The sequence below is a fragment of the Chiroxiphia lanceolata genome, chromosome 17 (genome assembly GCF_009829145.1).
Source record: "Chiroxiphia lanceolata isolate bChiLan1 chromosome 17, bChiLan1.pri, whole genome shotgun sequence".
In the NCBI taxonomy this organism is placed as follows: domain Eukaryota; kingdom Metazoa; phylum Chordata; class Aves; order Passeriformes; family Pipridae; genus Chiroxiphia; species Chiroxiphia lanceolata.
In genome coordinates this window covers 8,290,854-8,316,561 of record NC_045653.1, presented here as the reverse complement: position 1 = coordinate 8,316,561, position 25,708 = coordinate 8,290,854, and the positions used below count along the sequence as shown (strand labels likewise).

General features: G+C 39.7%; 1 protein-coding gene across 2 annotated transcripts in view; it reads right to left on the bottom strand.

The window, feature by feature from the left end:
* Positions 1 to 25,708, bottom strand: part of PHACTR3 (phosphatase and actin regulator 3) — a 99,823-nt gene that overhangs the window by 56,565 nt on the left and 17,550 nt on the right. Inside the window, exon 1 of one of the 2 annotated variants that reach the window (XM_032704776.1) lies at positions 16,189 to 16,557. The exons of the other annotated variant lie outside the window; for it this stretch is intronic. The gene's annotated coding sequence lies outside the window, so the exon portion shown is untranslated. Of the gene's footprint in view, positions 1 to 16,188; positions 16,558 to 25,708 lie in introns of those variants that run through there. 2 annotated transcript variants of the gene reach the window in all.

Below are 25,708 nucleotides of genomic sequence, written 5' to 3'. Positions count from 1 at the left end.
GCAGGGGGAACAACCATGGAAGTAACTGCAATTCCTTTTGCTAATGTGATTTATTGGTGTGTCTGCATTAGCAAGAAAGGCAGGGGTAGAAGTGGGTCTGTGAGCAGCTGGTGCTGAGGACTCAACACCTTCTGGTGCATTTGTTAAGTGGTGTGATCTTGTGACTCCAACTCAACAGAGAACGAGCTCTCTCCTTACAAAGTGCAAAGGAAACAAGATTCTTCACTGTAACAAAAATACCAATCAAACTAAACAGTCATCCTTCCAAAACCAAACGAAGAATTCCCGTATTTTCTTTCCAAAGGAAGGATAAAGATCATTATTTCTCTTACTAATTTACAACATTCAAAAGCCCCTAATCCCACATGCAAATTCCTGTGAGTTGTTGGTACCCAAAGTCACTAACTTGCAGCAAGACCTTGTCTTTTAAATTTCTGGTAAAGTCAAAGTTCCCTTGTATTGTGTTTTAGCCCATCCTAAAGCTTATTTGAAATGTCCTTATGCCTGTTATATATCCCTATGTCCAGAATGGCAGATACCTTCCTAGAGCCTTTCAGCCACACATTTTAGCATCAATGAAATTGCTATGCATAAATTAACATATAATGGCAATTTCAGACTTGCTAGAATGATGCTGTGGTTGTGACAGAACAGCCAATTTACTCTAACACACAGATGGATGAATTTCTTTCAGCTTCTTTCCCATGGTTTATAGCACACTGAATTTAGTGGAGAAAGGGCTCTGCATTTAACCAGAGGTGTACTGGTTTCTTGGTTGGAGTGAGTTTTTATTTAGTTCAGTGCAAGAACTGAGTTTTGTATTCATTCTTTCGACACAAACTAGACAATTGTTGCTAAAAACAAGTCCAAAAATGCCCCATGATCAATTATTGAAATGGTTACATTTGAAAGAACAAGAGAGATATGTCTTAAAGCCCATTTAAATATTGATGGGCTAGTTAGGTTGTACTGCTTACAACAACTGCAAAGGTCAGAGAACAAACCTCAGCAATGTGTCTGCAGATGGTTCCTGTCTCTAGGAATATTAGGCAACAGTATGAATAAGCAGGATGTTTAATGGCTGCGGTGCTTCCACCTTAATGGAAACACAGGGAGGAGGAGGAGGTAGCACACAAACCCATTCAAAGCAGGTACAAAGAATGCCATGAGCTGAGCTAAAATGTAAATCATAACTGCTGAGAAATGGTTTTTTTTTGATATTTTAAAAGCAGCATTTGCATTTAAAAGTCTACAGCAGCATTGGTGGAAGTTCCCCACGTCTCCCACTCAGTGCTGGGACATTTCCCCAAGAAGCAGATGCATCAGGAGTTGTCCTGCCCCACCCTGGGCCAGCCTCTGGATCAAGCAGGAGGGGCTGGAGCAACTCTGAGTTGCAGAAGATTTTCCTACCAATAGTTTTTCCCATGGCTTTGTCAAGAAAACTCAGTGGTTGGGGCCAGCACGGATGTGGAGCAACTTAGATTTGCCTTGGGACAACAAACCCTCTCTGCACTGTGTTTCACCTACATCCAGAAACTGCTGCTCAAAATCCTGAACAGGAAAGATCACTCTGGTTCTACATTCACAGGCTTCAGTTTATAACCTAATGGTGTAAAAAAAAAAAAAACAAACCAAATAACTGATGAGATTCTACAATATTGAGTGTTCAGGGAGCACATGATTACACTTCTATTCTTCTGGCCAGGGCTCATGCAAAAGAACAAAAAATAGCTCCCCATTCCAAAGCTAAAGCGTGGCAGAGGGCTCTCTCTTTGCACAGACAAGTTTTGTTAATTTTACTGGCCACAAGTTTTAAATTTTTTTAAGCTAACAACTCCTGGCAGTTCTTTGGTCTCCAGCTCTTGATTTTCATTCGGGACATGTTTTTGAGATGGAAACCTCTAATGAGTGTTTTTCTAACATTTGCCTTTCATCAGCAAGAATATTTGACTTTCTCCTCTTGTTTTCTTATGGTTTTAATTTTTAATTTATTATTTTTTATGCAAAGGGGATAACCAGATCTGTGACAAAACCATCGTTTTAAAACCACCATAGAATATGAACTGAATTTCTATTTCAGTGTATGAGGTTTTTATTAAACAAGTAAATCATAGTCTTGTTCACTTCAACCATATCCTGGGCCTGTTTTTCTAAGTCTCACAAAGCCCAAATAGCATGGAAGGAAAACCAGCATGGAATATTTTTACCCTGTCTGACCTAAATTTATGTATTTTTTAGCTCTTCCAAGAGAAAGAGAAGTGGAATAACTACTCCCTCTTCTCAGTTTCTTTTCAGCTCTCATATTTTAAACTGTGTTCTCAGCTGCTTGCATGAGTCATGGAGAGCTGGAAACAAGAACCCCCCACAATATTATAATAACTGCTTCCCTAGGAGGGAGCCTATGTGTGTTTTGGGGTAGACCACTAAAAAGCCACAAAAATCTTCTGAAAGCTTCTTTGTGCCAGAAACCTCCATGGGAACTAATAGAGGAAGGGCCAATATCTCAGCTGCAAAAAGAGATTACTTATGAGAGTAATAAAAATGAAGATATTTTAGGATTTCCATATCACTGTCTTGAAATTCATGTAATTGTTCGTCAGTGTTTGCCGAGATTTCAGGCTGCTGTTGACTTTGGGGATTGTTGTGTGTAATGATGGTGTTGAATTTCACTGGTCTAGGCAGAATTTGGATTTGGTCCTGTGATGTTCCAAGAAACTTTAAAATCCACAGGCTTTTGTAAGAACTGTCTGTTCAGTGCTTACCATGCTGATCCACACTATTCCATTTTAATATGTTCATCCATTGCCTGTTCCTTCCTATACATCCAAACTGAATCTCTGCTTGAAGCTACCTATGAAATATTTAGAAACAACGGGGGAAGCTCCTGCAGAAGCCCATCCTTCATTCTGAAATGCTGTGAGTTTGCTGAGAACAAGCCAGATCCCTCATACTTTGGCACATGTCTAGACTGAGCAGAGCAAACCAGGTCAAGGATCTTGTGCAGTAAGAGAGGAAAGAGAAAGAAAGGTCGACTTCTTTATCAACCAAACTCGCTGGCAGGTCAAACGGATTCAGACAGCAAACACAAGAGGAAAAGAATGTTGTGGAACATATTGAGAGAGGGTGTTGGTATCAGATGTGCCTGTGAGCTCCATGGCATTTATAGGCAGGTATCATTCTGCCTTCCACTGCCCTGTTTCAGTCACGTCAGCTCAGGCTTATCTGTCTCTAACACGGAGCTTCAGTCCTGAATTCCTGCACAGCAGGTCAGACACTGAAATCACATCTCTCTATCAGAGACTATGCTCTTCCTCACTATCCCTTCTCTTCTCAAGGCACAATCTGCTCACACAGCCCTGTTTTTGCTGTCATTTCATCATTTGTACAGGTCTGACTCCTCATCCTTCCCTCCCTGCTTGGTGCAGTTTACTGAGCCTCTGCACAGGAACAGCCTGACTTTAATCAAGACTATGCAGGAAAAGCCTTTCTTCTCTGAGAGAGCTTTTAGACATTACAAGTCTTCAGGATTCATTTACAACATTGGGTAATGAAGCAGAGCTAAAAATACCATATGTTCCTTTGACATTGCCCATTCATTGCTATAAATGACTGGAATTTCTGTGACTGCAGAACAAAACATGTTTTATGTTTTTGCTTTTAAGTGAAGCTGTGTATAAAGCTCTTTGCCACTTGGAATATCTTAGTGTTTTACATAAGAGGATAACAAAGTTTATTTGGAAAAGGCGGTGAAGCCTACACAGCTTGTTTTCCTCTCATTTCCTTAAATGAATGAGGAGAGATGTTAGAATGTGAGATCACAGGAGTGGAACTGGCCAAATTTTCTCAGTTATGAAAAAATATAGTGAGGAGATTTGCTGAGACTGCCCTCCAGAACATCACCTCTTATTGGCAATTCTCTGCCCTGGATAAGCAGAAGGCTTTTCAATCAGCTCCAGGCCTCCTGTGCAATCTGTGTAAGGCTGTTTCAACAACGGAGATGAGATTATCAAAGCATGAGAAAGAACTGACACACAGGGCCAGATTGTTTGAAGATGTTTATTTTAAGTCATTCCACATATTCTTATTCACTATTTTTATTTTTTGAACTCGGAGAATTTTTTTTCTCCCTAGTAATTAAAACTCTGAAGGCGGATGCTCTTGCCTGCACAATAAAAGAACTTATAATATTTTAAAAAGTATTTAAAAAAAACCCCTATAAAAATCTCAACTAATTTCTTCCTTTCAAGTGCTGAAATGATCTAATGCTATTAATAGAAGATTCTTTCTCTGTGGAAAATTTATTCTTCTATTTAAAGCTACTGGGGAAAAGCTTGAAAGAACAGAAAAATATGATTCTGACATCTGGCTATCAGTGTAGCCTTTGGATGATGAGTTCAGATAGTGGCTCTAAAATGCATACATTTGTTTGGAGATAAGGCAGGATGATAGACAAGGCATCATCTGCCCACACAGTTGCATGTTGTCCCCACATCTTTGCTAGAAGCCCACCCAGCTTGTGCTGAGGGAAGCAAATTTGAGAATACCGGGTTGACAGCCCCAAAAACCACAGGTCTGTCTTCCTGCTCAGGAACAAGCCCAGCTAAAGCAGCAGCAGAACCTCCCCAGCTGCTGAGCAGCAAAGCCTGACCCTGACCCAAATCCCCCATGATCAGCAGAGCAGGTGTCACTCTGTCCCCAGGATCTTCCTGACGAGGGAGGACACTGATAGTGGCTGGGGTGACATTTTGTGTGAGCACAGGACTGAGAATTCCTGTCACAACAAATCAGTAAACTGAACATCTCCCCAGGAGTTTACAGGGACATTTTATACTGAATAGCTCATATCCTGCTTCCAGGCACCTGATCCATGAGGCTTCACTTCCTTGATATGTGCTGGCACTTGGTGATTTCCTTCACATGTTGACCACGCACCCGGGTGCTGTTCTAGGAATTCACTCCAGAGTTATGGGAGTTATGTGCATTCCTGGTGGGATCACCCAGAGATCATATTTGCAAAAACATATGGGTGTGTTGCTCAAAACATGTGCTCCACAATAAACCTTCTAAAATCCAAATAGAATGCTTAAAACTGAAAATCAAATGCATCTTATGATTTTGTTCTTTCTTTAATAAGGAAATGGAGACAAGATATTTGTAAAGTGAACAGGGACACTGTGCTAGAGATCTTTGAGTAACCCAAACCCAATTCTGCAGCATTTGCATGGCTGTGAGCTCTAAAATGGAGAGCTGAGCAGCATACTCCATCAGCAGGGTGCTGGATGAGAGGAGGTGTGTATTTCCATGATGCTTGCATGGCATGGAATTAGACACAGCAGCTCAATTCCCTGACACAACTTTTCTTCTACAAGGTAGATAAACCCTTAGAAGATACAGACACAAGTAGGCCTTGGTTTACAAAGTCTTGGGCTGGTATCCAATAAATCAAGTTTTAGGGCATTTAGTATCAGATCAAAAAGGTCATGGTCCCAATGGTACAAAATGCAGATCCAGTAGAAATTCCCTCTGCCTTCTCAAACGTGTTTAAAATACGCTGATCAGTCAACCCTGGTTCCTGCAAGCTTTTTGTGGATCAGGTATCATTTTCCTGCACCAATTGCACATATCAAGCTTTGTCTGTCATCTCACAGTTGGCATCGATCTGGCACAAAAGCACAGAGCTGGCACCAAGTGTGTCACAGCTCTGGCTGATTTGACAGGAATATGGTCATTTGCCCATGGGGGATGTGCAGGAAACCTGCACTGCTGGTACAGGCACTCGTGCACAGACCTGGTGTGAACAGCAGAGCCTGGCAGGGCCAGAAGGTGATGTGACACCAACACAACTCTGCCTGAGCCCCAGCTCACAGGTCTGAGTAGAAAGAACCAAAATGAGACATCCCGTGGTGGCTCCAGCCTCTGAACACATCTCTTCTGCTCAGTGACCTCAGCTCTCAACAGCAGCTACTGCTACAAGAGCAGCAAGGAGAGGATTTGCACAGGGCAGGAGCCTGTGCTGTGCAGCCACAGCCAGCGAGGCTGGTGCAGAACAAACCCATTTTCAGAGCAAAACAGACCACCCTCTCCCCATGTTTGCTTTTCTTTAGGCTTTTGCCTTATGCACTAGAGCATTCATGCTCCACCCTCCCCAAATTCAGCAGATATTCTATAGTCTGTATCTATGTATTATATCTCTACTGTGTCTGTGCAGTATTACACGCTGTATTACGTAACTACGTGCTGGAAATCTAAAAAAAAAAAGTGAAGGAGCCTGCTGGTGATATGGATTTGCATTATAAAATAGCTACTTCTCATGTAGGTCAAAGTGAGAGAGGGTTTGGGAGCTTGATTTTAGGGTAGCACCGTCGGCATCAGAGATCTTGTAAAGCCAACAGAGCTCCCCAGCAGCCACAGCCCAGCAGAACCCAGTGCCTGGCTCAGCCAGGCTGTTGCTAACCCCTTCTCAGTAATGCATCTAACTCATGCTGGGAGCATGTAAGTTGACTTTCCAAGAAAACAAGAGAAGGCACAAGTTAGAAGTTAAATTTTGGCATTTCTTACAGTGCTGTCTTGAACAATCATATTTCTAACGCTCGAGTGCCCAAATGCACAGTGATAGGATTGTAAACAAGAGTTAACTTGTTCCCACTAAGGGTTCTTTAGCTCTCCTCACCTCTCCTGGTATTTTTTTCCCTCTGACTTTTTTTGTTTGCTCTCTTTTTTTTCTTCGTTTTTGTCCCCCGCCTTGCCCCCCCCCATTAGGCAGAAGGGCAAGGTGAGAAGGGCAGAGCTACTTTGTATTTAGGCGACATTAAAAGTGAAAAGCTTTGACAGTTAAGCATCTCCCAAGCCAAAACTGGCAAAGCCAGCTGAAAAAAACACCCCTCATGTTCCTGCTTAAATTGCAAACCTCTTTTATTTGTTGAAAACGTTCCAGGGTGGCCTCAGGACACACTGAGCCTGCCTAAAGGCAGGTTTAACTTATGTTTTGACCATTTAAGAAGGAAAACAACTCTCTTCTTCCATGATGCTCTCTGGCACTCAGCAAACAAATTTTACCATGGCAACTGAAAAGCCACTTTAGACACACAAACTCTTCAGTCAAGTGGTCCTCACCATCTTGTCCTACACATCAATCTGGATGCTCTATGGTCATTAAGGGTTATTTTAAAAACCCACATGAAATAGCTCAGTATCATGCATTTGTATCATGTTTGCCAGTTATTAATTTAACTTACCAGCCGAGTCTTACATAATACTGTTTTGTAATGATATAACCAAGTGCTTTACAGGGGAGGGAAGCTAAAGCAGAATGTGCAGTGTGACCTGTCTCAGGTTCATCCAGTGCTGGAAGGAGAACCTTCACCTCTGAATATTGATCCAGCACTCTGCCTTTAGGTTCTTTAGCTAAATCCTGGACCCAGCAAATTCTGACTGTGGTCACAGGCTGAGGGAGTTCCCCAGAGCTGCCCAGTGACACAACACCTTATCTTGTTCTGAACATGATGGAGGTTGTGAGGTCTGGAGTGTGAGAGAGCTGAAGGGGCACAAACAGGGAACTGGGGTGTTTAACAAAGTGAATGGGGTGCAGAATGTCTGCACTGACTGTCAGAAAAACATCTTCAATGATTGTAGTGTGCAGCTGTACAGCAGCACGTGCATATTTAGCCCAAATTTGAGCTACAGTTGCCACAGCTGTAGGTATGAATCACAAAATAGCTGCTCTTGGGCAGCTCTCACTACGTGTAACCGCTCAGCCACACCAGCAACACCAGCACTGCCAGTCCATGCCTTTGTGCAGGCTCAGTTAATCATCCCCCTTTGACACTGTGGCCTTAAATTAGTGCAAACAGAAGGACAGTTCCACACTTCTCACAGTTTGCAGAATGAGACCTCGCTAAACAAGCATCATTTCTTACCATGATTCTTCTCAAAATAGATTAATCTTTGCAGAAAAGGAGAGCAGAGGCTAATGAGGGTTGAGGCACAGATGGGATGGCACCAGCAGCTACTTCATACAAACACAGCAAAGTAATAGTTTCTAGCATGACATTTAATAAAATCAAGCCCTACTAAGATGCACAGCTACAGGGGAATTTAGTTTGAAGTCAAACATGCTGCTGCCTGGCTATCTTCAGTGCAAATACACGACACATGGTCAACCTTATCTTGCTTCTCAATTTAATCACACTTTTAATGAGCAGAAACATAAAAAGCAATCAGCTCCTTTCTCTTCTTACAATACTAATTTTCTTTCTATGCCGTTTACTTTGAATAACCAAAGTTCATTTTCAGACCTCTGTTCAACATTTCATTCAAAGAATTTCACAAGCATCTTTCAAATGCTGTTTTGAATCTCCAGTAATGTCCAGTGCAAATTTCCTGGGATTTTCTGCCCTCTCAAACTGGGCTCTGTCTTTCAGGGTAGGGGGAGGGCTGTTTCTTCAGAAATTCTGAAGGTTTCTGATGCTTGAATATATTTGTTCATCTTTCCAAAGTGCTGCCAGGTAGTGGTGCCTGGTGATCATGTCTGGATAATCTTGCCATAGACTGAGATCTAATTTTGGCAAAAAAAATATAGTGCTGCAAAAATAACATTAGGGTCTGATAGCTCAGTTTTCTGTGAGTGACAGAGCTCATTTCTTCTGGAAGAACATTAATAGATTTTGCAAATAGACAATAGAAATTAATTAAATTTTCTGGCCCACATGGTTATTCAGCAGAGCTTGGTAAAGTGAGTCATAAAGGTTCAATAACCCCTGGTTTAATTTAAGTTATATGACTTCTAAGAAAATCTCAAGATTTTCTGGGCAGGGAGATGAACTTTCTGTAGAAAGAATTAAAGAACAGAGAAGGAGTAAATCTGAAGGACTCTGGTGCACAAATCTGGAGAAAGTTGGCACAAGCACCTCAAGGGAACACAGGATGGAGAGACCCATCCTTCCTATGAATTAACCCTGTCCTTTATTTTAGATTTAAAGCAATAGCTGGTAGCAAAGTTATACATAAATAGATTAAGCAGAAGCAGAAGGTGGAGAGGGGGCTGGCTGCATTAAATATTACAAGAACTGTCAGCTTACTCACACTTTCCTCTTCAACCACTGTGCAAGGGGTGAAGTTGAGCATTGGTTGTATATTTAACAAATCATGGGATATTCAAACAAATTAGTACTTTCATCAGGTCAAGCTTCCACCATTTCATCACATTACTTTTGAAATTGATTTTATACTGTAGGTCTATATATTCCCTGAAATACATCCCTCTGCACATGTGGAGCATGACAAATTAATCCATTAACAGGTATTCTTTAACTGGGTCTCCAGAGTGCTGTGAGCCTGAATCATGCTGCATTTTCCAGTATCTTTTTAATTTTGCATGTTCTAGATAAAAAACAGTTTCCTCTAAAAATCATTGCCTTCTTCTCTGTAATGGTGGCAAGAGGGGAAGAGGATATTGAAAAGTTCCTCATCAGCATAAATAAATTAAAATCCCCACTTCATAGAAGCCAAGAGGAATGAGGCTCTATTAAATGTTTTAAGAGGAAGCTGGAGGCAGAGATGACCAAAATGAAGCTCCCCAGTCTAAATATATTAGCAACTCTCTCCACATTTTTATTTTTAAATGTCACATAATCTATTAAAACTGGAACATCTTTGAAGGCAGGATGGCTGGAGAAAGGATTGTGGTATTTAAATAATGGGAGATCACGTTTGCAGTTTTCAAACCTGTATTTGCAGGCTAAAATTCATCTTTGTGTTAATAAGGCCAGTCTCATATTTCTGTCTCTATCCAGGCTTCTCCTCTCTTTGTCATCTCTTTCTGTGCTGCCTGATGGTGCCTCATTTTGCAGGATTTCAAAGAGTTGCAAAAATTTCCCAGCAGTAATCCTGTGTCATCCAGCAGGGGAGATCCATGGACACTATTTATAAACTGATACAGTTCTACTCGCTGCATAACAGCAAACTGATGTTTAATTAGGTATTTTTGGTTTTTGGTTACCCACTTTGCATCATGGTCCTAACTGTGCCCATGGGGCAGATTCACAGCTCAGACATGCACTGGACTGAGGTGTCTGCTTGCACAGCTTCTCTGGAACTTGGGAGCTGAGATGGAAAAGCAGGTACTTCCAGACAGCCCTGACAGGGATAACAAAGCTTCACGTGCACCTTCCCTGCAGAATGAGAGCAAGAATCCCTCTGCTCTGGCCCTGTTGGGAGCTGAGTGACACTGAGGAGGATGTCACTGAGAGTCCAGGGCAAAGAGGGGCTTCCAGGAGCTGCTGTGGCACGAGGCACACGGTTCCCTTCCTCAGGCCTTCCTGGTTTTCCATTGCACCACAGGCAGAAAGGATGTGGTGGAACTGCCCTCAGTGACTTCTCATGGATTTATCAGGGAATTAACAGGTTTTCCTTTGCTGGACATTGTTATACTATTAGCTTTGTGTTGTTTGGCTTTTGATAAGCAAAAGCCCTCTGACAAAGTTAATTCCCAGTGCACTCCAGGCTGGAAGCAGCTCCATTTGAGCCGACAGCTTGTGCACCCTCACCCAGGCTGGGTCACCTGCCGACCTGGGGAAATGATTCCAACAACTCCTCATTCTCAGTTCCCAAACCTGACACTTCAAAGATGCATTATTTATTTGTAATGACATGTGGTAACACAGGTTGTTGGTGTGGCTGAGAGAGCTCCATGGCAGAGTGACTTTGGTGGATGGAGCAGGGAAGGTGTTGCTGAGGGGCAGCTCACTTATTTTTCAGTAAATCCTTAGCAGGAAAAAATTATTAATCTTCTAACACACACAGTGTTGCCAGCTCAGGATTCAATCACAAGTTTTATGAGATTTATGCTTCAGAGTGGGGTTTTTTCAGACAATAATCCATAAATTGGACATTATTTACGTTTCTTGTGTCACTATTCATAACGACTGTCTTGTGCATGGGCCAAGAGATCCCAAACCTGGGAGAACTGTTGATTTTTAATTTGTGCAGTCCTGCCACTGACTTGTCTGGTGGCCTTGAGCAACCTTTCTCTTCCCCCTGGGCTTCATTTATCCTCTTGGAGTAAAAGGGATACAAGAAATTTAATTTACTTTGAAAGGTATGACTATCATCTGCAGTGTCCATTGGAGTCTTAAGACAATGGATGGATGAGTGTTTAATAGAGAGGACATTCCTGGCAGTTGCTTTGGCAGGAGGCTCCTTCCCTGCCACAGGAGCTATTCAGCACCATTTCAGTGCTAGGGAAGGGGAAATGGGAAAGATGCACAGAGTTTCTACCTTCACTTTGGCAAACTTTAATTTTTGAATACCAACTTTTTCCCTCCAGTATCTCCTTAACTTTGCCATTGCCATTCCTTGTGTTTTATGACAGCTCTATCCTGAGTTATGGGCATATATTTCACCTGGGTTTCAAATACACTCTATTTTTATCAACTTAAAGGCATCTTGTAGGCTTCTCACTTTTTGGACTGTCTATTTTAGGGTTTCCTTTTTTACCTAAAAACCTCATTTTAACATAGTTCCTTTTCTAGAAATTAAGCACAGGGATGCACTGGGCCTCCTATCCCCTTAAAATACAATTGTGTTTTGGCTGTTACCCCCTTACACCCTTTTGAACTGAGCCTTGGGCACCACTCCAGATGAAATTCAGGATTGTACCTTTTTTTGTAGGTTCTAAGGTTGCTGTTTGATAAAGCAGTCATTTACTGAGTCCAAAATTATTTATCCCTATGCCTTGTCCTGAAGAGACAGTGATCCAGGCTATATGAGGGGAAATGTAATCTTCTATTACTGACAGCATCTGCAATTTACAGCTTTTCCTTAAAATGTTTTCTTTCATTGAAAACTGAAATTTCCAGAGTTACATTTAAGTCTGTTTTATTCACTTGACACATTTTTTCACCGAGATGATTATGCAAATATTAACAACCTCTGTAAACAAGACCAAACCACACAGGGGAAACTCCTCCTTAACCTGGTCCCTGAAGAGCCATTTGGAACAAATGGCTTTGCATAATACAGCTTTTTCCAATTAGCATCTCTGGCAATAAGCCACCGGGGTATATTTGATATGCTTTTATCTTAAGATTAAATTTACACTCGCTGCTAGGTAGCTCTGACATCTTCATTCTTGTTTTACATCTCTGTCATAACATGATTATTGTGTGATCACTACTCCCAGCAAACCAGCCCCTGTCTGGATGTGGCTCAGCTTTATCTACACTGATGGGCTTTACAGTCGTGCCAAGTAAGAAGGTTGGAGGTTTTTTTGCAATTTGCCACTTAGAATTCAAAAAATATCGTAAAAGCTGCAGGGCAAGTTTGGGGTATTTTTAGAGCCATATATTAACTCCAAGAAACAAGCTGGAAAAACAACCAAGATAATTAATAAATAAGAATATTTTTTTTCTGAAGAGATTGCAATTTAAATATTTTAAAAGAGGTTTGCAGTTTAAATATTTTAAAAGAGGTTAGTCAAACTTTACAAAACAGACTGAGGCTCAGATTTTAATGATTTTTCCAAAGTTTTGAAGAACTGGATACAGAACAGACCCTTTCCTTAGACCAGTATTTTAACCACAAAACTTTTTCCTACCACAAACAACTAAGCACTTTCAAAAAGAATTTTCCAAGGGCAGATTCACTATCAGTGTTATAAATTGTTCCAGCTCTTATGAAATCAGTGGATCTATTACTGATTATATCTACTAAGGATCTGCCACAGGACTTTCTAGTACAAAGTAAGTTAAAAAAATATACATCATATGAAAGTGCTTTCATAAACACAAATATAAGAAATACTAACAGTATTTCTTGTGCCATGAAAAATGCAAACCATTTTCAAAAATTTTATGCTAAAATACAATCTTTTTCTTCCAATTCTTGGAAACAATGAGAAAGATTTCCCAGGGGGGAGAAAGGGATGGAAAATATCCCACCATTGCGAAGTCACCTCTCCTAGACATCACTTTTAGAGACTGGAAATAGCAAAAGCAAAGTGCAATGCTGAGGTAAAATGGCTGCTCCAAACCAAACTGCAAACCTAATTCAGTTCACCACACAGGCCTTTGGGATTCCCATCCTTCATGTGCTTAATCAGATTTCAGATGATGCCCATCCATTAAGAAAAACATTTCTATTTCCCCAGGAAAAGAGATTTCTCCCTCCAAACAGCTTTGTACTCCACTCTCTGCTTCACCACAACAGCCTGTCAAGTGTTTAGGTCAAAACCACAGGGCAGGAAAATACACAAAACTGGAAATCTTTTACTTGTTCACCTCCAACAGCACCAGGAGAGTGAGGAAAAGCCTTCCAGTCACACAAGGCTGATGTTGTACTGGGCAATTTTAACTGTGACAAGGCCATGCTGAAATAAATACTACAATGGTATTTATTTAAATGAACCCCGTGAGGTTTACCATAAATCAGCTCCTTTTCAACCTTCCCAAATTGATGTAAATCACATTCTGTTTGCTCAGGGTTGCTTTGTAATTGCAAAATAGTGTCAAATTTCCAGCAGAAACAAGGGGTTGGTGGTGGACAAGATATTTCCACACATTTGAGATCCATAAATTAATCAAGTATAATTTATCAACTCATAATATCAATAATAATAAGCATTCATAGCATGCTCTTATGTATAACACTTAATGCTTTCAGCATAGCTACTATAGATTATCAAGGTATAAAGACTGGCACTATTAGGAGTTACATGTTATAGATTCAACCTATTGACCAACACTATAAATCCAAAGGCAAAAAAATATATTGTTCATTTAAAGGGAGATTAACATACTTTTTCCAGGCTTACTTTAAAAAGATGTTAACCCTTTAATGTGTATAATTCAACTTTTTTTTCCAAGGGTCCTCTTAACCTGGGTTATTTCAATGCTACACTTCCCAACATTGCCTCAGAAACCATTCAGTGGGCAAAAATTGAGGACAAGCAGCTGAGTGCAGGATGATGAACTACAAGTGGGAATAGAAACAAACAGCTAAAGGCAGAACAACCTCTTAATTGGCTTTGCCTTCAAAGCACGTGTCCTAAAAGTCTGTCCCACACTTAAACTGAAGGGAAGAAAACTTGTGCCTTGGAATGGTGAAGTGTAGGATTAGAAATACAAGAGAGAGAGAGAAAGATCTGGAGCCAAAATTTCAAGAGAGACAAAACTCAGCTGGAGAGATTTAAAGAGAATGAAAAAAATTGAACTCAAAACAGTGTCCTCCAGAACCCCAAATGGAATCCAAGATTTCAGACACTATTCTTCTACTGGAAAATGTCTAGTGGGTGCTGGGAAAGGTTTCCCCTTCATTCCCACCTGCTGGTTCAGTTGGTTACCCCGTTATTCTCTGCAGTAGATCTGACAAAACAGATGTTGGTCTTTGTGGCAGAGGGTCTGGGGCTGCTTTAATTTATATTCTGAAGTCTTTACTAGAACTCTTACATGCCTCTTGTGAGCTACATAATTTCAGTGCAGTGTTCTATAGGCATTCCCTGAGAAACTGTATAATGGCTTTGCTGCAGAAGTTGGGAATGGGGCAGGGAAGTGTGGAAAAAGGAAGATGGAGAAGGTCTTGGAGAACTGGGTTCTCCCTCCTTCCTCTGCCAGACTACTTGGTGGGGGGAAAGAGCAAGTCACTTGAACAAGGTGCTCATCTTCAACCTACAGTTGAGATGTAAATCTTCAGGTAGTTAAGAACCCACAAGAGAATTCAGTAAGACTTTATTCTCCAAGCACATAAAGTACTGCATTATCTAATGGGTCTGGAAAATCACAGTAAACACGTCTCAAGTGAGGCAGCCAAAATCAGCATTTTTAAATCCCTCTCTGATGCTCTGCACACTCCTCAGATCTGTGGAGTGGACACCCCAGTCTCACACTACCCAGAGCTTTAGTGGAGCAGGTACTGCAGTGATGGGCACCACAGAAAAGCTTCAGAATGTATGAATAACTTCTGCCTTCACAGACTACTGGAGACAAGAGTGCGTGATGTGCACTTTAAGGCTGCCTCACAATGCACAAGGAACCAAGGGAAGATTTCACAGACTACCATAATTCTGGCGTTTTTTAAGTGTTTAGTGCTTGCCTTTTAAAATCTGAATAATGTGCTCTTAACATAGTGGCTTTCTGGTATATATCTGAAAGCACCTATATATTTTAAAAATATATGGAGAACATTTTGTTTTGTGCTTTAAAAGGATCCTGAAAATAATCGTTATTTAACTAAAACATCCTTGGCTTTCTTTTCACTTTGCTTTTGTGTGGAAGCCACAGAACAGCTTTTCACATACCAGATGAATAATGTGTAGGAAGAGGGAGAGAGGAAGGGAATTGATGGCTTCTTTTAAAGTATGTGAATTTAATTTCACCAGGCACTTTATTTTAATCATAATGCAGATCCAAATGTATAGAAAAAAAAGAACCTCCTGAAAGCTTCAATATGTTGGTTTATGCGTTACTGAAAAAGATTGTATTTTATAAAATAATACATTTCTTTTTTGATTTTTTAAACTGTAGGTTGAAAATTAATATACATCAATATCTAAGTACTAGGTAGCATAAAAACATCTGCATCTTCAAACTATACAGAAAAATGCAGTCACAGGCATGCTGGACAACTGTTAGATTATCTGGCCAGATTTAAAGGTTTCATAGCAATAAACTTTCTTGCACTGCTGGATTTTCTTAGGAAAACTCTTTTTCTCAGCAGTGCCAGAAGGAAAAAGTCCAGCTATTCCACACACCCCTAAACTAAAATGTATTACGGCACTTGCAGTGGGAAAATTCTTTTTATTGCCCCCCAGCTTCTCTGCAACAGAACTGTAGAATAAATCTCTCTCCCTATTGGAAAAGTGTCTCTGTCAACACTGAAATGAAGCACATGTAAGTGAATTGTGCAATTAATCTGCCAGCACCATCACTGATTCCCAGTTTGGGAGGAACATATTCATGGTTACAAAATGTATGATTTGCAGAGCACAGAGTACAAAAGAACAATCTACTTTCTCAGGTGAAACAGAGCCAATGGATTTTTTTTTTCTATATTCCAAATGATCACAGAATAACACATTCTTGCATATGGTATCACATGCAAAACATCCTAAGAGTCCTAATTCCTTCATGTTAAAAGCAGCGTTCCCTCAATACAGAATCACAGACATATTTTTAAAATGCCCTAATGTTCACTCACCTCAGTTAAAACTCCAAGTAGATATGATGGATCAGTTTAACAAAATAAAGCATCCATGGCAGGAAGGAAGTATTTCTCCATGTTTCTATTCCTTTCTTCTATTCCCTCTACTCACCTCCGAGTGCTGCTGCTGCTCGGAGCACACGAAATGCAGCAGCTCAATCCCAGAAGAAAATGGTTATTTCCTTTCCCCTGTTCCTGCTCTCCTTTGAAACTCCCTCACTTCTCCAAGTTGCACAGGAATAGCAGGATGGACCCTTTGGGCTCTCTCCAGGGCTGTGTATCTTATGTAAATCAGATGAAGGCATTGCCTATTTTAACCACGACAATCATGTCTCTCTGACAGCGCCGGGCTCGTTAACTGTGCTCTGTGTGAACCCACGGAACGCTCAGACTTGGGCTCAGCTTTCTAAATGAAGAACCAGAGGAAAATCTGCAAATCAACTTCTCTTTGCTGCAAAAGTTTCTCTTTTTCCTGTCCTGTAAAAGAAGCTGGGAGTCACTGTTTAATCAATATCTCTCACTGGAAATGCTGGAGGAGAGCTCTAGACTTGGTCTAACACCCGACACAAACCAACCGGAGATGTTTTGGCCATTAAAATGCCTCGAACCCCGCTGTAACTTTTGGTCAGCTACCACATCAAACCTCTGATTCCTTCCTCCCAAGGCAATTTTGTCTTATAGCACTGTCAGCAAACTGCTTGAAAAGATTCCAGCCTAAATTACAGTACTGAAAGCCTGTCCTGGCCTTTTCCCTTACTGTTTGTTGTTTTTATAGAATATTTAAATTTCATATTACTCCTCACCCAGTCTTAGCCATACTTCTCAGAATGCAGGAAAACAGTCTTTCCTTCCTGCAATCCTAAATGCCTTCATTAAGGAGACTTAACATTGAAGTGTTTTGGAAAGGCAGATGCTCCAGATTTAAAAGAAACCAGAGAGGACTCTCAGTGAACAGCTGCATTGCTCTCAGCTCCGAGTGAGCCATATTTCAGAATGGTTTGGTACATTATTTTGTCACTGGGAACATATTATTACCATCTAAATTTAAAAACACTGGCTTTCTTGCACAAAGGCAAAAGCAGGCTTAAAACCACAATGACTGTTCTGTGCAAGTATTCCATGCCAATGATGCAGAAAACGAGATCAAAGTGAAAAACAGTTCTTCTTTTCCAAGGTCTTTGCTTCCAAGGTGTCTGTACAGAACTGGCCAGGAACCACAGGTACAGGAATTCTTGTGCACTTCCAAATTAATCATTATTCACAGTTCTGTGTTGAAATTTCATTCCAAGGATGCTTCAGCTCAGAAATACCTTGTCCCTGCTAATGAGCACTATTGTATTCCAGCTGTAGTAGACTGAAATGCTGGATATCAAACCCATGTTCCAAAGTTATCGTTTTTCAGTTCTAAAGGAAAATATTTTTAAAATAAACTGAACACTGTTTGCTTCTGTAGATATTAAGTCATGCAATTCCTGAAACAGCGTTCTGGCAAACAATTCCACTTCAGAGCACTGGGCACAGCTCCTGCTGGTGAACTGGCAAAATCCAGGGAGAAATTCTAAGTATATTTTCAATAAAATCTTACAAATTTAAAGTAAATCACAATCTCTTTTTTTGCCCCAGGAAATACATATTAACAGGTTTTTCTCTTATTGAGTCTTCTTATGCATCATCTACAACCACCCACGTGTATTTTCCAGAATAGTTTAGTGGGTGACTAAAGGATCCATTGCAACTCAGGTAAACTGCTGCTTCTGGAAAAATGCATTAATCATATGGATAATAGAAAACTGATACTAGAAAAGTGTTTTAATTCAATGAACATAAGTAAAACAGAGGCATGGACTTTCAGTCATAAACAGGACTTCAGTGGACGGCCCATTGTTTATTCCCTGAGGGGTATTATAAGGAAAAAATTTAATGAAGTACTGGTTTAGTGGCTATTGTCATTGGGAGTCTTTTAATTAACATCAATGGCATAACCTGGGTCAATTTTGTATACACATATACTATATATATGTATGTTTGTGAGTGTGTGTGTGTGTGTGTATATTCTAGGTGAGGACTTCCTTATATTTCCTGAGTTTGACTTTAGCATTTCAGAAGAATCAGATTCTCTCTAGAGGGAAATCCAGCCCAGAAAGTTGGGAAGTTTTTGATAAATCTGAGTTTCCTGGTTGTTTTTATGTAAATCCATCTATATTGTCACGAGAGATGAATATCCCACAGAATTAAATGCAGTGACAAGCTGAAAAAAACCACTTTTTTAGTAGAAATTTGCTAGTGAGCCTTATCCTGACCCATCAATCAGCATCTGGTCATTAATCTAATTGTTATTCATTAAGTTCTTCCATTAGAATCTCTCAGGCATGTGCTGCAAAGTCTAATGATCTTTGTGTTGTATCATAAGACAAAGGAGGATGTTCAATCATCTTGTCTCTTCACCTTGTTGTTGGCAACACTAACCTTTCCCTGAATTATTCCTGAATGGAGGAATCCTAAAATTGGACAGATAAATAATACAGAGTAGGGAAAAGTGGAAGATAAAGTCAAACAGAGAAAAGGACAAACACCCTCTTATCTAAAAGTGCTTCTTGGTTGTGTTGAAGTCATTAGTTAATTAAAAAAAAAAAAGATTACAATCTCACCATTCAGAATTCATCCCTTCTACTTACTGAAGTTCTGGAAAACACTATGGCAAACAAAGGCCCAACTTTCAAGTGTAAATAAAAAGTATTAGGCGAAATCTTTATTAAAAATTAAAGACTCTGACCCAGCAGAGTTCCCAAACATGTGTTTGAATTTAAGTGCTTAGTCTTAACAAGGTTAATAGGATTCATCTGTCGGGGAGATGCCTTATGTGCAAACAGGCTTTGGGTTCTAAAACCATGTTTGCTAAGCTCCTGAACACTTGGAATTTAGGCACTCAAGTTTGAAAATCTGGCAAAAGCTTCTTAAATGTAAGAGAAAAATAAACAGATCTTTTCTGGTGCCGAAGTTCATCTGAATCATTGGTTGTTAACCAATGGAGGAGTTGTGTCACAGCCCCCCAGAAAATGCTGGAGGGTTTCTGAGGCTGCAGCAAGCACTGCAAGTTTTTGATATAGGACTGAGCTACGAAATGAATAAACACACTGAGATAGTTGATGTCTTGTACTCTTGCTGATGGGCAAAATTCCCCAAAAGCTTAGAATGGCTTAACTTCAGATTTGGATTTTTCAATGCCATAAATAAAATAGAACTTCTCCTCCCTAACAGGACCCAGACTTTAATCTTCCCTTTTTGTCTGAGACTCAGAACTCTCGTTTTTATACTTCCATATATGAAGCACCTCTGGCTACTTACACTGCAGGAATAAATAATCTCTGCAGTGAATACAAGCCTGTTTAAAATATCTGTTTAAGAATCTGAACTCCACTCAGGGTGTATTTGTCTGGAGAACAAAGCTTTTGTTAAGCTTTTCTGAGCAAACATGTTTCAGGTATGTGAACTAAAGCATCCTGAATATCTCATGTTGAATTCTGTGCATGTGGCAATAGTTTTGGATATAACAGTCTACATTTCAGATGCCAGTGTATTTCTGGTTTAGAAGATATTAATTTATCTGTGAGATCATAGAACTTTGGATTATAGCTAAAATATAAGTCTTTGCTGGTAATAAATGATGACTCCTTTCAGTGAAGCTGGGCAACTTTCCATCTTCCAGTGTTTTATTGTTTAAAAGTCTTCCAGTAAAAAGAGATTAAATTGTCAAAGTTACCAGGTAATGACTTGAGCGGTTGACATAGGATGAACTTGGCATCCAAAACATAGGTGGATGCTGAAAAGATTGTTTCCTCACTGGAGAAGGGGTTGGTGGGTGTAAATTGGCTCTTATCTCTTGAAAATCCAAGGTGTTTTGCTTCTGATTCCCATTTTTCAGGGAAAAAAATGATCTTGAGAAAATTTATCTGTGTATCAGAATGCTGAGTGCTAATTTAGAACTCTTCAAATAGAATCAGAAGGCTCTTAAAAACATACTGAAGAAAAATTGGCAATTGAGGAATCTTTCCTAACAGGTTTTAAATTAGGTGAAATTATGACTATAACATTCAGTGTTTCTTAAATAGCCATAAATTGTGCTTGGACTCAATTTTGAGATTTTTTTCCTAACGGATTTAATGAATACCTATACAAGAGGCACACTCATGAAATTGCAAACAACTACTCTTTAAACCAGAAACTTTAAGGTTAGATTTAGAAATACTGCAGAATGAAGCATTTGTTCTCTTGTTGTCATGAAGCTGAGGAATCTCTCTTATTTTAAAGTATTTTTCATTTGAATACATTTAACATGCTTGGAGTACTTTGTTACTACTTCAGTAAATAACATTTATAACCTTTGCTGATTTGGAATTAATGTTATATTTAGTAGGAAAAGAGAGAGCAGATATTCCAATATATTCCTGGAAGTATTTTTAAGACATCCTATGAATAATTTTCAAAAGCTAGAAAAATTCATATACCATTATCCCTGTGTGTCTTGATCAGTCTTAATTAGGATATTTTAGGGTTTTAAATGTGGCAATAAGTTCCTTTTATTTTCTCAAGAAGGCCTTTTTCAATTTTTATTTTTATCATCTGTCACAGAAATCTGTTGTATGTGTAAGCAATTTAATGGTTCACTGGAAGGTTGTTATGCAACTGAGTTGTATAAAATCCTGTCCAAACCCAGAAATTACTGTAAGGGGGAAACAGCGCAATGGCGAAAGGCTGAGAATTTAAATACGTTTCCTGTTGGTTTTAAATCTTTCCTCTGTGGTTTTGTAAAGCTCTCCTTGATACACTGGGAGTGTAAGAGGGATGAGACTCCACACCTGACGTTGGGATGTCAGGAACAGAAAGCTCCGACGCCCGGCACAGGCAGGACTCCAGAGCCACAACGGAGCCAAAGGGTCTGAAGTGATTATTCCAACACGACACCACTGCTTGCTCCATTTCATGGAGGGCTTTCCAAACAGAAGCCACTCAGTGTAAAGCTGAGCTATGATTAAAATCATTAAGCCTGGTTTGACAGTGGAGGTGAAGAATGAGAAATGCAGTTCTACTGCACAAATGTGAGAACCCGAGGGCTTTCCATCAATACACATCATAGTCCTGTAAGTGGATACAGGGCATGGGGAATGTTATCCATTGGCAGAGTTTATTGCCCCTGGGACAGCACACACAGCTATTCCCAGTGGGATCAGGGTGCAGTTAATGCCAAGGGCAGTTCTGTCAGCACTGCTCACTCATGGCATCACATCCCACCGATTCCTGTTGACCATTGCTGTGATTATCACACAGCCAAGCACTGCTCTGGGAAGGAGGGCTGGGGAATTTGACTCTGGAGTAGTACTTATGTATAATCAGTTCAAAGGCAGTGAAAGACACAACACTGTTGTTTTTATTTCCCTGGCACTGATTTCCACAGGAATAAGAGCTCCTCTTAAGGTATGTGAGAGAATAGAGAATTATAATCATGTTGTGCACTTGTTTCTACAAGACATAACTTCATAATTCAGGTTTTTTTCCAACCATAGCATCCTCTGAGAAACTAGAAACTCTTCCTTGCAAAGACCCTTTGTATTGAACCAGATGATCTTCTGTGATCTCTGCCAATCTGAATCACTCTGTGATCCTATGAGCAGTTTATGTAACCCTTACAAACAAAATCCATGTCCACATCCATCAATTATTTACCTATATTTCTACAGATGTCCCAAATATATGTTTTTGACCTTCAGGCAGAAACACTGAAGTACAATAGAAAATTCCACTTGGCCAAAGGTAGAAAAGCTTAGAAGTCTATAAATTATCCACTCTTCTGGACTGCAAGAGTAACTTTGGTAAAACAAGAAATGGTAAATCCTGTTCATTTTAGCTCAGTACAAAAAATACAACCAGGAAAAAGGGACCAGTTGTTGACAACAAACACTTGGTATTGTCTAACTTCTTTCTGTATTTGCAATTGAAATTATTAGTTTGAGCTCTAGAGAAATTTTTGAAGGAAGCTTTTCAGACATTACTTAATATCACACACAATTTCCCTTCTCACTTGTTAAAATAAGATCCTTGTGACTTCTAACAGTCATCACTTGAAGTGTATCAGTTGAAAGAGGGATGACCATTTTTTCACCAGCCAACATCAGAGAAAGTGAAAAGAGTGATGTCAAAAAGCAGGAACACTGAGCTGTAATTCCCTTTAGGATTTTCTCTTATCTCTTCTCACATTATATCAGCCTTACTTTACAACTTCCCTTGTCTTTTCACTTGAAATTGTGATGGTCTTTCAAGAGAATAATCAATGAGAAGGCAATTTCTGCACTGTGTAAAAGTAGGAATTTTGATTGTAGTCAGTTCTGAAAACATGAGTTTCTGTCATCCCCATATAGGATAAATCATTTTACATGTTAAAATATAAGCATAGGGTCCGTGGTACAGGCCTTGAAACCATATTTCCATTGCCCTGAGGACTAAACTGGCTAGTCTTTTCTTCCTTAAAACTAGATCCAAATCAGCATGTCATGAACTGTTGACTTTACTGCCTAGTAATGCTTTTATGGACTGCTGTTCTGGGCCTCTCTTCATCAGCCTCCCCTCAAAAACTGCCACAAGAATTTGAGGCTGGCTCTACATTAATCAGCTAATAAGAGTAAGGCACCCCAACATGATCTATATCCTCATAAACACACGTCTCTCCCTCACACTGGGAGTACCAGCGATGCTGGAATGCAGACCAGGGAGCACCACAGCACTGTTCAGCACCAAGGTCAGCTCAGGACTGTGCACAGCCCAGGAAAAAAAAAGGACCTTGATTCACTAAAAAGTCAAAACTCCCATCAAATACATAGAGAAATCTTGAATTCATAAAACACTTGTTGAAATAGAGAAGGTTTTAAAAACGCTAAACCTTATATTTTATTCATTAACTGCGTTCTTTACAGACCATTCTATGTGGAATATAATGCAAACAGTGAGATGTGAGACGGAGTCTGTAACATTATTTACTTTCAGTAATGCACAATGCAGCTGCAGTGGAAGAACAGGCAGATGAATTGTGCAGCACTCACATGTACTCTCCTTTGAACTCTCTATGTACAATATATGGGCTAAATCGTGCCTTTAGGCACAGTCTTGAACAAAGATCATAAATTGCACAATCTCCAAAGACATGATATTGTAGCACAACTCCCTCTTTGCTCCATGATAGGCCAGCCACAAATTGCCTTTTTCTGAAGCAGTTTACAGTGTGTGTGCAATGCCTCAGACCCACCCACCAACCAGGGCAGTGCAGAGGCACAGAAAAGCCTATTTCTCTTTCCATTTCTTATCAGCTCCTCAAATACATCCCCCAGGGCATAGGAACCAGATTTCCTGTGTGCCCCCTTGTATGAGACTGAGACAGACACCCATTTTCAGTCCCTTACACAGATGTGTGGATGTACCCAGAGATTCTTTTTGTGTAGGTTTAGCTGAGTCATATTCCCTCTGAGTGTGGACTTGAAACATGGAGGTGCATTGGGTAGATTGAGATTAATCTATTCCTGACCTTAAACTGATCTAGAGGCATGTGAGATGCTCACTCAGAAGGCCTCTTCATATATTTTATACATGTAAAAAGGCAGATGAGGTCCTGCTGGATTTATTATGTATCAAGCCAATGAGTGCTTTAAGATTTAGAGAAGGAATTGTCACAGGTTCTGAATAAGTTCTTTGGCCATCTACTAGTGACAACAAAGCCATGCTGACACCTGGAAATTCCCAAAACTTCTAAGTGTTGTGGGTGCAGTAAGGTCAAAAAATCTTCCCAAATAAATAGCCTGTGGTGTAGCAGCACTAGAGAGAACATGGCAATAATATGGGAAATCCCAAAACAAAGAGAGAAGTCAGTCACTGCACATTTACTGAAGTGACCAGACTGATACTGCACACAAAGACATTTCAGCCTACAAGTTGTCCTTTACATAAATCCCAAGAGCTTTTTGACATGGAAATGCTTACAAAATCTAATCCAAATTACCTAAGTGCGTGAGCTTGAAGTAGCTTAATTAAACCACACTAAATTTGCATGAACACTCTATCCTAGAATTAAAGTAATCTTAATTCAATTTAGGTTCATTTACTTTGGAACAGAATAAAGTTAAATTAAATCAAGCTCACTTTAATTCTCAACACAAGTGTCCACACAGATTTTAATAGTTAATTAATCCATTGTACTTTCATAAGTGAAACTCCACAGAATTTCATAGCCCATGTTTATGTAAACAAGCTCTAAACACACTCTACTGTTATTTCAGGACTGTTCTATTTTCTATTACACTCCATATGGGCTAATTTAACAGTCACTAGGAGGAGCCAAGTATTAGCAGATTGTTCTTAACCAGGACTGTATTTTTCAGCACTGTATATAAAAGACAATTTTTTATATATTCTCTTAATTGCAGTCCTTAATGTAGCCTTTTGGACCCTAAAATCTACTGATGATGAACAAAAGAAGCTAGGTATGATTTGATAGAAAAAAGAGTCTTGAAATTCCAAGTCTAAAAATTATGTGCCTAAAGATGTTCCTTTGCAAAATAGATTATAGCATAAGAATTGGATTTTCTAGATAACAGATGCACTAAAACCACAACTTGAAACAATTTTTGGACTCTGTCCCAGCACAAATCAATCTTATAGATTCTGAAAATGCTAAGACAGATCTTGAAATGGTAATTAATTTGATAGGATTCTGATGTCAGAGAAGAAACTCTGATTTATAGCTGTTAAGGCTCTAACTCAACAATTATAAACAAATTTTTTTTAAGTTTCACTGTTTCCAAAGTTGTTGGGTCTCCTCATTAGTTTCAATTTTCAAAATGTTCTCCTGTTCCTGGGGTGAGAAACTATCTTTGGCTGCAGCTCCATTCAAATCACAGCTTGCTGGGCACGGCTCGTGTTAGCTGTGATTTCAGTTGGCAGGGCACTGGATTAGCTGTTGACATCAAGCCAACATTTAATTTTGTTTTCTTGAGTCATCTGTTGCCAGTTCCCATGACAACTGATCTTCTAGCCTTCAGATTTACTAGAGAAAGCCATTAAAATGGCCAGGAGTTCAGATAGAGACTCTTTGATGTAGATGGAAGTTCAACTGTTTTCCTCAATGGAAACGGAAAGATCTTTTCAGCTATTACTTCAGGAACACGGAACTTCTGCTCACGAAAACACAGATGTTCTTGTATTAGAAAAACAGACTGAAGAGTAGTTTTTAACAGGAAACCTGTCTTAGCATCTTTCTACTACAGAATGAAGGTCTTTGTGCCTAAAAATCACATGGTGCAGAGGAGAGGCAAAAATAAATTTCTATTCTTGCACAGCAGTAACAAAAGATGAAATTTAAGATATGGATTCTTCTGATCTTCACTGAAGTCCCTGTACATTTCCACTTCTTGTTTCATGAATGTGTGACTAAGGCAAAGGAAGTACCTCAGGAAGACATCATTAGTGTGCCAAGTCA